The 14,676-nt window shown below is 40.7% G+C and overlaps 1 pseudogene; it reads left to right on the top strand.

Annotated features, from left to right (window-relative positions):
- The first annotated feature begins 12,432 nt into the window (after positions 1 to 12,432).
- On the top strand, positions 12,433 to 12,524 carry LOC148369820 (U2 spliceosomal RNA; annotated as a pseudogene).
- Positions 12,525 to 14,676: the final 2,152 nt, after the last annotated feature.

Below are 14,676 nucleotides of genomic sequence, written 5' to 3'. Positions count from 1 at the left end.
TCATTTCCGCATCATTACCTCGTGTGCCGCCCGCGGTTAACACGTGCTCAAAGTTTTGAGCAGCTCAAAACTTTTTCGCGCGGCCAACCGCGTGTGAATTTCCGACCGCGAGTAAAGCACTGCTGTATCTCGTCTATATGGCGATCTCAAAGCGTCCAACAGCGCCCAACATGGCCGTGATTCAGCCTCGATACGCCCGTGAAAGGCTGTGTACCCGTGCTCTAAAGTTTTGAGCAGCTCAAAACTTTTTCGCGCTGCCAACCGCGCGTGAATTTCCGACCGCGTGTTAAGCACTGCTGTATCTCGTCTGTATGGCGATCTCAAAGCGTCCAATAGCGTCCGCCTCACAGGCAGAAATTTCTGGCGGTGATTCAGCCGCAAACGTCTGTGTGACCGGCCCCTAAAAAGGTTTAGCTTTGTTTTTCATCATCCAGCATACTTTAGAAGCCTACACTACTTATTATAATCACAATATACAATCATTCAAATATGATTTTCTTAAATGGTACTGGATGCATTATCTGTTTTTTTTTAACAGTTGATTGAAGACAGTTTGACACCTGTACCAACTCACCACGCAATACAAACTCAAATGCAAAAAAAGAATAAAAATGTTTCCTTAGATGCCGTACTGGTTTGAAATAGAAAAGAAAAACAAAATAAAGGAGCTGGGCCTACTAAAGCTAGGATTATATTGTTCATGTCCCGCTCCGTCAGAGTGGGGAGGGGGCAAGCGCACAGGTCGTGGTCGCCCGGCAGAATTGAAGCCAAGTCGTCACTGACAGAGGTTGGCAGGGGCTTGTGGTTTTGCGTTTCGGCCCCTGTCCCTTCATGTGACCTAGCAGCGCTTCCCAGGTTGCCTTGGATTGACCCCTTTCTTCCCCGACCCCAATAGCAACCATGTCCCATTTTAATCGACAGCCTGTCCCTCTTCGGTGCCATCAGTGTCTGAACATTGCCAAGGCTTTAGAAACCGCACCATATTTTTAGATGGACAAATCCCGTTGTGAATGTTTATTTCCCGGATACTAACTTGTTTAGGTCGCTTGCTGGATGTCATCCCTTTTTCATATGCTTTTTCCTCTAGTGGCCAGAGGGAGCATTTTGTTTTCATTGACTAAAAATAAAATAATAACTTTTGATCAAAATGACTTAGAGACTTGCTTTTTCTTTGACATACTCAGAAATGTATGGGGGCCGGATTTAATCATCCAACACCCCAGGTCAAAAGACGAATTTGTGTTTCCAGCAGGTGTCCATATTTCTGGGCATGTTTGCTGACACGTTCCCATCCAATTGGAAAGGAAATTGAAGGTGTAAATGCTTAATTTTAAAGCGAGGGCTTTTAAAGCAAGACTCAATGAGAGTTCAGCCTGGTGTTATTTAAGGCCGCCTGTGATATTATTCCTTCTCACGTCTGTTTAGAATGCATTTTATATTTATTTTTTTAGGCAGTGGCTGAGCTGAATAATAAACTCGAAGCCAGCTCGATGGTGATGATAATGAGGATGATGATGATGGCGACGCAACGGCACCTCTTCATGATTGCCAATCGCGTCGCTCCTGAGAATGATTCTTCACAATGCTGTTTGATTTTTTTATAATTGCTTTATATACATCGACTTATACACACAGTGAACATAACAGAAGAATCTCATTACGGTTACACACTTGGAAGCAATTATCACAAAGTTTGTGTGGTGCATAAGTCATATTATAACATGCTGCAACGGACTTCCTTTTATTTGCCCACTGTTTATACAAGTGCATGAATTATGACACAGTATGTTATTTGGCAGCCTTGTGCTGAGAGCAGAGATTTTGTAGATAGAATAGGCCAATGTTTTAGAGTAATATATTTTTCTTGACATAGCTTTCATCCCCCGGCCGTAATCATCATATCTCCCCCCATTGCTCTCCCGGATGCAGACATCCATAATGCAATCTTCCTAATTTTGATCCCTCGCAATCTGGTTTTTAAAAGGGAGGAGGGGGGGTGTTGTGGAGGGAGCGGGCATATTTTCTGAAGGCTTGCTCGGTAATCATTTTAGACAGATAGCCTTTCCCATCGCAGATGAGCAAATATTTGTAAACCAGCTATCTAATGGAAAATTATAGTGAAATTAGAGTGAAATTCATGACAGTGAAATCCGATTAGGTGTAATTCTATTATGCCATCTTAGCCCACGCGGCATATTTTTGTCCAGTTTTTTTCCATAAATACCTATGCCAGGGGTCCTGCTGATCAAATCAAAATGAAATTCATCCCCACCATTAAATTCAATTAAGTGCAATTTCTAAAGCTTAACAAAGATTTTAATTACTAAATTATGAAATTCTCCCTTGGTCGAAACGGGTTGAGAAAATAGTGCATCCCCAGCATCTGAAAAACAATCCTATGAAAGGAAATTGTTGATCAAAAATGATATGCGGGGGAAAATAACATTAGGGAGAGCACTGGGGCCCTTATTCAGCGAGTCTGGGTGGGGGGTGACGTTTGCCAAGCGCTCGGCTCTTGGGCCGAAGGAAATGAACTTAGCTGTGATTCTCTCTGTCTCTAAATGTCTGCCCTCAGAGTTATTACGCTGTAATTGACTAATTGACACCTTAATTTCATTTATGGGGCTCCTGTCTTCATAAAGCAAAAGCCTGTGTGGGGCAGTGGTCTTGTCGGCATCCAGGACACCAGGTAGGTCCCGGGGCTTTCCCTCATGTCCTTCTCAGAAGCTGATTATTCATGTGATAATGAATTGGTTAGGAGCAACAAAGAGACCTACCCGCACGTAGCATCATTTTTTTATTTTATTTTTTTATGATTATATAGCCACTCATTTGTAAAAACCATCCCTTTTTCAGTTTTTAGTGAGTAGCGCTGTTACTAACTACTACTTCAATAGTCGACAATCAATGACTGAGAATAAACACAAGAACATTGGGTACAATGAAAAATGCATATTTTATTGAAAATACTGCTGATTTGTAGAAAAAAAAAAAATCTAAAACCAATTAGGCGGAGTGCTCGGTCAGTAGAGACACATATCCAAAAACAAACTATTGTCCATTATTTTAGGGATGGACAAAAAAACAGTAATAATGATTAAGTAAATATTTGTTATCCCTGTAAACCAAGAACAGGCTCATAGGCAGCAGTAAAACGCTAAAGGAAACAAATATTATGTTAACGTTTTAAAAACTGAAGTTAGTTCTTTAATCACAAACAAATTAGTCCAGTAACCTTTGGTATGGCACGCAAACTATCTAAAAATGTACAACGCATGTCGTTAAAATCGTATTGGCTTGAATGTTACAGAAAAGCGTAAGAACCTTTTCGTTCAACTGTTCCCTTTACATGTTTTTGCGTCACCCAAGGTTGTGTCAAGATAAGCAAGGTCTGCTTAACAAACTTTGCAACAAGTCTTTTTATTCACCATATTCAGGCTAAAATGCCTCCAAACTTTATATGTTTTGGTACGCGTGTTGGATGTTGATGCCGCCATTTCGGTATGTTTATGTTACTGTTTGAGACAGAGCCACTTTTGCGAGTTATTCATAAAAATGGCACAGAATACTGTAAACATTAAGAATACAGATGTATTCAATGGTATGCGCTAAGTGAGCAGAAATCTGCCCAGCCCTTCTGCTCACCCAATAAAATTGCTATTGGCTGACGTTTTTGAGTGACAGTTTCTACAGTTTTTATCAGAAAGTGTCTTAACAGTGAATATAGATTCTTTAATGACATCCATATAAAGGATTCATTTGAGACATACAGCCAAAACAGGATCTGTTGGTGTTACACCGTGTGCGTAAACTGTTGTTGAAACTGTGCCCCATATATTTCGGAACAAACCAATGGCTATTTGAGTTGCTTCGGCGTTGCATAAGCTAAAATTGAAAAGTCACAGAGAGGATTACCGTGGCCATTACTTTATTCCCGGGCAAGATGTGGTCACGAAGAAATCTATAAATTACTCTTGAGCAATAGCATCCCGATCCTTGTACTAAAGTTTCACTGTTATTGTAAAATGTTGTTGGGGATTGTAAAATCTGTCGATGAGTACTGTGCTTCAAAAACTTCTGTTGAGAAGCAACCGAAATGAAGTCCTACTATATAAACATTTGTCTGTGTGAATTTATCAAACCGTTTAGCCTTCCTTCAGTTTCCCTTTAGGCTAGCACCAATATTCTTTTTATATCAACGTAAGTGGCCAAGCATTGTGCAACTAACACAGGAGGTCCCAGGTCAGCAACCAAGTTCAATTCCCCACCACCCTCTATTCCTCACCAGTGGGCTGCTAAAATAACAGCCCAGCAACCTCTGCAGAGTACAAACTTTCATTTGAAAAGGCACCTGCTGCTTTTACTCACTTTAGGCCTCTTTGGCAGCTAACTGTGTCTGTTTAAAGACACACGGAGGAGGAAGCCCAACTGGAAAATTCTGAATTATTTAGGTATGCTGTCTAATTGGTTCAAGGCAGACATCTTGTTTCTGCGAGGTATGGACTGGGATTGTGAAAATGTGTGTGAGATCAGGGGGGTCCACTATGTGAGGAGCATTGTTGAGAGTAGCGCGTTATTGGAACGCAATTACCTTCCTCTCTAAGGGCCCGGTCACACAGCCGTTTGCGTCTGTATCGCGGGTAAAATTTTGCGGGTTTTTTTTGCCCGTGGTTGCCCGCGATGGAAAATGCGCAAAATTGGCCAACCCGCTGTTCATCGATGGTATGCCCGCAAAACAGACGCCGGCGACTGTTCCGCTTCCTCATCGCGTCATTTTCTCGTGTGGACCAAAATTGGCCAACCCGCTGTTCATTAAAGTATGCCCGCAAAACAGACGCCGGCGACTGTTTCGCTTCCTCATCGCGTCATTTCCGCGTCATTTTCTCGTGTGGACCACGGTATAAAAGCTCCCGAGCCGGTGTTGTGCCCAAATCCGACTCCTACGCAACACCCCCACCCTCGAGTGAACGCGCATTCTGCTGCGATCGCTTTTGTTGTAAGCGTGCATTGACGTTGGTGACTTTTTCATCCGCGTTAACAAACGCATTTTGTAGAATACGTTCGCACTTTATTGTTTAAATAAACGCGTTATATAGACTAGGATCTCCCAATTGTTATAATTAGCTCGCTTTATTGTTTTAATAAGCGTTTTATATAGAATACGATCGCTTTTGTTGGAAGCGCAGCAGAATGCGCGTTCACGCGAGGGGGGGAGGATTTTATATACGTGTGCATTACCGTTCGATGACGTTCACAACAAAAACAAAGACGGAATGGTTTAAGTTGTATTACATTCCCAACAAATGCAAGACGAAGTGGTTTTGCTTATATGTTCCCCATAACATTCCCTAAAAGTGATACAAAAGTGAGATAAAACGAGGTAAAAGTGGTTGTAGTAGCGAGGGGATGCAAATCTCGGCAGGGATGCATTTCTCGGCATAACACCGGGCTGTAGAAATCATAACCGCTCAAGACACAGTCCCGTGAAGATCAAGATTTCAAGCTATGGCACCGAAGAAGCCAATATGTTATTATTGTAATAGTTTTTAATTTTGATTTTATTATCTTGTTATGAAATGAAAATTAATGTCAAGAAATAAAAATGGATTAAGACGAGGTCACTACGGTGACGGGGATCCATTTCCACCCCTTGACGTCTTGAGCACAACTGACGTGTGCTCGGCAAATCGCGCTGTATATACGCGGAGAAAGGCGTTTGACCGTCACACGCGTAACACGCTAAAATTTCACGTAATAACACCGCGATACAGGCGCAGAACATGCTATTACCATGCTCCACCCACGATTACCCGCTGAAATTTCTCGTCCTACCCATGTGTAACCACGCCCTGGCCGCGGCCAGAGCACGTCGTTCCGCGTCATTTCCGCGTCATTACCTCGTGTGCCGCCTGCGGTTAACACGTGCTCAAAGTTTTGAGCAGCGCAAAACTTTTTCACGCGCCCAACCGCGTGTGAATTTCCGACCGCGAGTAAAGCACTGGTGTATCTCGTCTATATGGCGGTCTCAAAGCGTCCAACAGCGCCCAACAGCGTCTGCTTCACGGCCAGAAATTTCTGACCGTGATTCAGCCTCGATACACCCGTGAAAGGCTATGTACCCGTGCTCTAAAGTATTGAGCAGCGCAAAACTATTTTGCGCTGCCACCCGCGCGTGAATTTCCGACCGCGTGTTAAGCACTGCTGTATCTCGTCTGTATGGCGATCTCAAAGCGTCCAATAGCGTCCGCCTCACAGGCAGAAATTTCTGGCCGTGGTTCAGCCGCAAACGGCTGTGTGACCGGGCCCTATGGAGTACTGTAAGAGTTTCAACATGGTGCGAAACTCTGCTACTTATTAAAAAGAGTTCATGATTTTCAATGTCATCTAATCGGTTTCCGACCCAATTTGCTACTGCGGCATAAGGAACGTTGACGTCCATGCTCACATACTACATTTGACCACTCAAAGGCAGGCGTATCCCAAAAAATACATAGCACTGAATACACGTTCCAGTAATCTACCAATACTACATCTGCGATCCACCAGTAGATCGGGATCTACCTAATGAACACCCCTGGTGTGCACGTTTTTTTCTATATTTTATTATGAGGCCATTTTTAAGCAGTTTTAAGTAGTCGGCTTCAATGCGAGAATATCTGGTAATTTGTAACTAGAATGTTACTTTAAGAGTAGAACGATAGTTTTTGGTGTCAGTATTCCTGGGTTGTGATTACTCTGGATAACTACAGTATTTATTCTTTTTCAGTAAGGCACCCTATACTGTACTGGTGAAGAGGTCTGTCTTCTGTATATGGCAGACTATGAGTGTCTGGGTAAATATGACCAAACTGAAATTTTAATCTGCTTTTTCCACAGCCAAGCTGGCCGGGTATTACAGATAATCTTTTTGGTGTGTCATATGGTGGGAGATATAGATGGAGCTAATTTTTTAAGAGACAAATCTGATATTTGTCAACTGGTTGAAAAAAACCTAGGGATTTTCTCCTAATCCTCCCTCGGATGCGGAGGCGCGTTAACAGCAAAATGCAGATGGTGTTCTGCGCGCCGAGACTACCCGGCGCAGCACATACGGAGAGGCGCACCCTACCCTTGCCTCGCCGGGGCTCAGCTCAACCTGCAGATAGCGAACTCCCCTCACATTTAATTAACAAGACACTTGTGGAAAGTGACTTGAGTTGACTCCAAAGCGCAAACTTGGCAGAAGGAATTTCTCTCCTGTTTCTCTTTGCTTTTCATTGCTGACATCACCTCCTCCCTTTAGGGGCTATTGTACATCAAATATTCACTTGCAACGGCACTCCAATGAGGAAAAGAAAACAAATGATAAATAAAAAGGAGGCATGAATCTTTAAGAATGGTAATTTTGAACGTCGCTTCCAGTGTTTTGAGTTTTCTTTTGTCGGATTAAGCAGTTTTAATTTCCGATGCTATTGTTGGCCTGCACGAATAAATTAAAGGCTTAAGTCATTGGTAGAAACTGTTGCATTTTTTTCCTTATTTCATAGCCTTTTAGCTTCAGCCATGCAAGTGGGTCAGTCGTTATAAAGGTGAGATGGGTGTATAGGAGATATGTTCCAGTACACTATACAACCCAACAAATTATTGATATGTTTATCATATTGGCAAAATTCATCCTCAAGTCGGTTGCATGAAAGTAGGTTAAAGCTTGGTGTGGTGATTTACTCTTCACAGCAGTGGTCGGAACCTTAGTAAAATATTCTGCCTATATTTTACCACACCATATGTTTTAAGAGCTTATCCAACAGAACCGCCAAACCCGCTCTCGAGACCAAAATTAATTCTTCAGAGGGTTTTATTACGTGCTGTCATGCTTACTGATGTGACTCAGCTGTGCTCGCTCATTTGGCGCCAACCGCCGCGGGTTCTGATTGGCTCCCTGTCGTTATTTGAACTCAGTAATGTCAATCCCCTGTTGTCAGTCCGTCTGCGAAGCTCATTGTATACTAAGCAAGCCTTTTTCGACCCTGACTCCCACCAGTCCTATTTTAGCTCCCGTCTGTCTCCGGCTACGACCCGTTTTGATCCGGACCACGTCTGCTCCCCTGTCCCAGTTTACTACCCATTTCTGACCCAGAACACGTGTTTGCTCTCCTGTCCCGGCTATCAACCTGTTTTTCCGTCCTTGACACCACCATAGCTTGCTACGGAAGATCCACTTCTGTGTTCCAATCACAAACAGTGTACGAGAGCGACTTGCTACCTGTGACTAGCGAACGCCGGATAGTGGGCCCAGCCCTTCCTCTTTCCTTTATTAAAACTTGTGAGAAACGTAACGCAATTTGGTCCTGTTTCCGTTCTGGTCTTGACATGTGTGACGTCTGATGATTTGATCAAATTTTTGATGATATAATAATCCCAAATCAATATTAATATACAACTTAAAATTTGTCACTCTACTGCAGTTACTTAAAGCCCAATTGAGTAAGATTTGATGACTAGATGGCATTTTTGTCTAATGCTGCTATGCGGTGCTCTGTGTAACTGGATTTAGTTTGCAGGACACCAGACAAACATGGTGGCAACTAAAGGTATGGATTCAGCTATGTAAAAGAAACACAAATTTCTGAGCCTATGACCATTTATAAAAATGAACCTTGGTATGATAGTTCATGTATTTTTTCTTAATATTCAAATCAACGGAACGCAAGTTTTTGTACCTCTAAGAGGCACTATATATGATACACTGTCCCTTGAGGCTCATTTTGAATTTCATTTTTGTCCTCAATAGAATTTTTATAAAAAGGAGCGAGTGAAGTTCTTTTGTAAAAAAATGTCACAAAATACTGCAAACAAGAAAGATATTGACGTATTTCGATAGAGAAGAGAGCTTGCACTATATGAACATAGCTCTTCACATCTCTATCGCTCACCCAATCAAATTGCTCTGGGTGCTTTGCTGACGTTCATGGCTGTTTACAGTTCGTTCTGGGGGTTTTCATTATAAAGTGCCTTATATATACTGGACTGGACATTTTCCAATTTAAATGTTGTACAGCGTTGCGTTGGCTTCGTGAGTAGTATAGAAGTCTGCATGATTCTGGGTATGTGATACAATAGGGTAAAATTTCTGTTGTATCTCCTAACCAGACGTACTCGTCTGGCTCGCAAGCCATAGGTTCCCGACCATTGTTCTTCAGTTAGCCAGCTCCTAACCAGGGTAACAACCAGATTAAGATTATTCTCACAGATACATCTGCCACTTCTATTGTCTATCATGTGAAAATGAATGGGTTTTACAGAATTCCCATTGACTTTCTTGATATGCTGCATGATTTTAACTTGTCTGCATTACAATTCTACTGTATAATTGCATCTTATAATCATTCATGTAGTAAATTTACTACTGACATGACATGCTTGTCAAATGGCCATAGGAGCTTTGATGAATACATATTATTATAGCCGTTTTTGAGATTCTAAAAAGTGTCTTAAAAACTTGAAAACATTGGTATCAATGAAGTTTTTGACAAGGGTAATATAGTTTATAGAGGTGCCGTTTATCTGTTTCAAAATCAAAGAGAGTGTTGTCTTTATGACAGAGCAATGAAATAAAAGCAAAGGAAAAAAAAAAACAAGAACTGCAATTTAAATCTGCAAACAAACAACCGATTACCGTATTTTCCGCGCTATAAGGCGCACCTAAAAGCCTTTATTTTTTATTAATATTAAGTCGCAAAGTCTTGCAACTAAGGCAAGCAGCCGCCGACTAGATTTTCCCCCGAAGGCGAAGTCGTCCGCGGTGTATGCTGGGATACATATGCCGGTGTTTCATTTTACAGCCAATGTGTCAATCATCATTTGAATCGATCACTATTGGCTAAAGTTATTCGGAGGTAAAGGAGGCGGATCCTTTTTATCATTTACAGGCTCGCATAGGCTAAAGGGGCAAAACAAAGCCTGCAATTGGCCGAAAAAGATGAATGTGAATAGCAAGTTTGGTTGTCTATGGCATAGATAAAACATGTTTTACTATTCTGTATTTGTAAATATTTTACTCTCCTGGATTTACTACACTCACGGTTATAAGAGGACCATGGTTGCACATTATTATTGAACACAACGACTCCGGTGATCAACTCCGGCTATATATTTTCCCAGTATCTTGTTTCAGAGTGATATCGATGTTTCTGTTTAAACTGATTCAATTGTTTGTTTGTTTGTACATGATTCAAATTGAATCTTTTCTTCCGGCGCTGTTACGAATGGCAGCCACTCCAGCAGCTCCCGTGTTATTTTCGATTGTTCTCGATTGTTCTCAGCTCAGGGATGCTGCTGGAAATGTGAATTTCCCTTCGGGGATGAACAAAGTATCTATCTATCTATCTATCTATCTAAATTCCAAGTGTTTATTGTCATATGCACAGTAAAGTTGCGAGCGAAAAGGAAAATAGAAACTTAGGAATGGTTGGCATTTCTTGAATCCCAAGACTTTAACCTTCCGAATGATATTGGGAACGATGCATTTGAGTGACATTGTACGGACACCGCATCCGCACGTGTCTACGACACATATTTGCTTCTTTGCAAGCTTTCGGAATGTTAAGGGGGTAATAAGTTTGACTGAACTATCTGACTGTTTTGTCGACGTTCCCATTGTAGCGCCTTATAATCCGGTGCGCCTTATCTATGGAAGATGTAGGACCAAAAACTATTTTTTGGGGATGCGCCCTCTAACCCGGTGCGTCTATAGTGCGGAAAATACGGTAAGCTAAAATGTACCGGTCAGACTAGTTCAAGCTGCAGTTAATCAGTTAGCCTGGATTTCTATATTCTACTTTTCTGCGATACCCCACTATGCACTAACTCTCTGCAACACTCTAGTAACTACTGTAGAGTCTAGTTGCGACTGTAACTTCTTCACTTTGATCCTCAAACCACAGAGTTAAAAAGACAAACTCACCAAATAAATCAATAAAGGTTGTTGGCATTGTAATTCTTAAAGTGAGTATTTTCTTTAAACTGCTATGATTGATTGTAGGAATTAGCATATTTCTAGGTTGTTTACTATATAATTTATGTATTATCACGTATGGGCTGAAGTGGACCCTTCTACGCCCTGATTGGCTAAAAACTCAGAAATTTGGTTTGATTCATCCGTTGCCGTATCGTCCACAGGCAGTAATCCTCACTTTGAATGAAAGTGTTGCACGGCCCACAAGAAAACTACTCCTACCTGAACTAACGCACCGCTTTAAACGCCTATTTCAGTCTCTGCGAAAAAGCAGATAGATAGTAGTGGATTTTTTATAAAAGCTCTTTGAACTCAGTTGAGAATTGTTAACATGAGCTTAAGAGATACATTATTCTACTTTGAACTTTAAAGGACACATAAAACGATGAATCCCACCTTTAAATAAAAACAAAATTCTATGTAATAATTATAAAGGATTGATAAGGATTTTTTTTCTTGCATCGTGAAATAAACTAATTTAAAGTGTAGTCAAATGGGAGCAGTAAAAACAAATGTCAAGTCAAGTCACATTTATTTATATAGCCCTTAATCACAAAATGTCTCAAAGGACTGCACAGTATTACAATGACACAATTACCTGATCTTAAACCAACATGTATGTACAATGTACAACAATGTATTTATATTGTTGTATAATATCTTTTTCTAATTTTCCTAGAAAGAAACGATACAACTATAATAAAATAACATCACTAATACTTGAATGGACTAGAATAGTCTTTGTTATATTTTATATCAATTCGGGGGATATTGTATGAAACAAGATTAGACATGGGAGTCCAGGGTAAACATGCGCTACTTTAAAAAGAATGTTAGGATAAAAAGGCAAAAATATTTACAACAGAGTGCTTAGAGACTGTCTGTAGTTTTAATAACAGCATCGTAACCATATTGCAATAAAAAGTAGTGAAATAACATAAGCAGCGACAATTTCCTAATAAGTTTTAAAATATATATTTTCACAGTTTTGTGGTGGTGATTATTTGAGAATGTAGTTTTTGTGGTGTAAGTATAGCTCTTCTTTCGGAACACTCCAGTAGGGCAAAAAGCCCAAGATCCCCACCTTTTCCAAAGAGCAAAACGGACAGTTGTGTCATGCTAATCTTTTTAAGATATTGGCATTTTCGCACCAGAATGCAACATGTCAGAGCTCTTTGGATGCATTCCTCAAGTACTTTGTGGCACTGCATTACATTTGACATTGTATTGATAGGGTTTTTTTGCTCTACTCAAGCACCATTCCAGGCATATTGTGTCACGAGTTATACTGAACTCCGCCACTCAACACAGTTCTACCAAATGATATTTGTCTTTATGTTTAAGGCAGTGGTTCTTAACCTAATATCGGCTACACTATCAAATGTAAAACTCCATCAAGCCAATTGTGAGAATCTAGATGTGTCGTCGTGACGGTCAGGACCTTGATTTTTGCAATCCGAAGATGGAATAAGAGCTTGCTCTGTCCACTCCACGCATCGGCCCGGTATTGCAGTACCTCCGGGAACGGTGCATTCGCAATGATCGCAGCAAGGCTTTAAGGCTAGGACCTTAGCTTGGCCTTTTGACTGAGAGTAAGAGTCCCGGCTCCTAGGCTTTGTAGCGTATTATGAACTGACCAATAACGGATAATGGATAATGAATAAAGATGATAAACCCTTAAAAAATCCCCCCCATCAAGTATTGATTTGCGAGACGGCCGTTCTCTCTTGATATTGAGGCAAAAGAAGTTAATGATAAATACATTGACAAAATCATTGAAATTCAGCAGAACTGCATTCAAACTCTTCAGAACAACAACACGCTCAACGTTTTGGCGTCAAAAAATGGAAAAGTATCTAGTCATTACCAAAAATGCCACGTAGTGTTTCATACCATTTGTCGCAACGAATATTTGCAATCATTCTTTTCAAGGATGCAGGACATAAAATCCAGGAAAAAGAACATTACATGAGAGTAGGACTTGCAAAAGTGAAACTGTCCCATATATCTGAACAGGTGTCTCAATGGCAACAGGAGAAGTCACACTGATTTGCATTTCTGCAATACACTGTGAGTTCCGGCACTATGCTTGTTATGTTCTGCAAGGTTCTTTTTTTACAGAAAAACTTTATATGTTTTAAATTTGATAGGAAATCCGATTTTTTTTTACACTAAAGTATCGTTTGGTGAATGCACATGTTAAACTGGTGGGGTTCAGTAGCCCCAACAGGGTTAAGAATCACTGGTTTATGGTAATATATATAAACCGAATTATTGGGTCTTGGGTAATTGATGAAAAAAATGACACACATCATTTGTTAGTTTACCTTTGAAACCCATCCCTTCCATATTAAAGTTAAGCATCAGACATGTTGATTTTGTGTTCTGGACAGTACGGTAACATGTTGATGGGACTCTGCTACTTGCATTCTGTGGCAGTGGTGTTGACGTTTGACCTAAACCATTCCAATGACTTCCTTCTGTGACATTCTTTTATTTTTGAGGCCCAATTTTAACAGGGTTTATTTAAAGCACGTGTGCAATGATTGAATTGAAATCAGCTGTAATTTTTGTTCGTCTTGAACCCCATCAACATTGGTCAGAACTTTGTGACACCGTATTTTTGTACTGCATCCTTTCTGCTTTACTAAGCTTTTGAGTTAAACTGGTCAATTTACAGGCTGCTGGATCCCTGGTCAAAATTCAGAGTAATGCCGTCTGCAAGAAGTAAGCAATGTTTTTCTGGACAAAAGAAATCGCATAAATGTTTATTACTTAAATATATTTTTGTGTTTTTCTAATGAGTATTTCAGTATTAGTGGCTTAGAATCAAACACTTTTTCATCTAAATGTTCTCTTCTATATCTATCTAATCTCCTCTAAATTACTTTGCAAAAACCCTTTTCGTACGCGTGTGTGTGAACGTGTGCGTGTGTTTTTGACAAAATGTACACGGTTGTACTTTAGGCCTCTGCGAGAGTCTTTAGCCAGCTTTTCTGTCAAGGCACCCCCAATAAATACAAACAAAATCAATAAACATCTGCTTTCATGGGTACTGCAGCTCCAGACCACCGACTACTCTGAGCAGATGAATGCAAAATAGCAAAACAGTTTTACTAATATTTACTTATTAGAAAGTCAAATGACTGTAATACCTCATTTCATGAGTGTAATTGGGACCGGGAGATCCTGTGAAAGTAACCCTAATTTAGCAATATGGGATCAAGGATAATGGATCGTGGCTCTACGAGTTCAGTTCATATTAGGCAGGAATACAGTTACGACCTACAAAGTGTGCCCTGTTGATGCCCACATGCAGTAATATGCAATCGGAGATAATGGATTGCGGCCACACAAGTGCTGTCACTTTTATGGTAGACAGAATGGCAAAAAGAGCTGCAGGGCCGGCCATGCCCCATTAGCAGTAATATGTGATCGGGGATAAGGAATTGCAGAATATTTTTCAACCCGTTATGCACTAAGACTGTGAAGTATGAAGCGCAAAGTTGAAAGGGATTTAGGTACATGGTTGGTTGGATCCCTTAACCGCATAGATTGTAGGGGCACCAATTCCTGTGTTTTGGGTAAGTACAGCCTGGTGGCACCCATGCCTCTTCAGGGCACATAGTTTTCCATCAGGTCTTGAACCACTGCACTACTTCAATTTCTTGAGTAACAGGAAA

Source organism: Urocampus carinirostris, chromosome 3 (genome assembly GCF_059441175.1).
Source record: "Urocampus carinirostris isolate Australia breed hairy pipefish chromosome 3, RoL_Ucar_1.0, whole genome shotgun sequence".
Taxonomy (NCBI): domain Eukaryota; kingdom Metazoa; phylum Chordata; class Actinopteri; order Syngnathiformes; family Syngnathidae; genus Urocampus; species Urocampus carinirostris.
The sequence above is the reverse complement of the archived record's forward strand: the minus strand, read 5'-3'. Positions and strand labels throughout refer to the sequence as shown.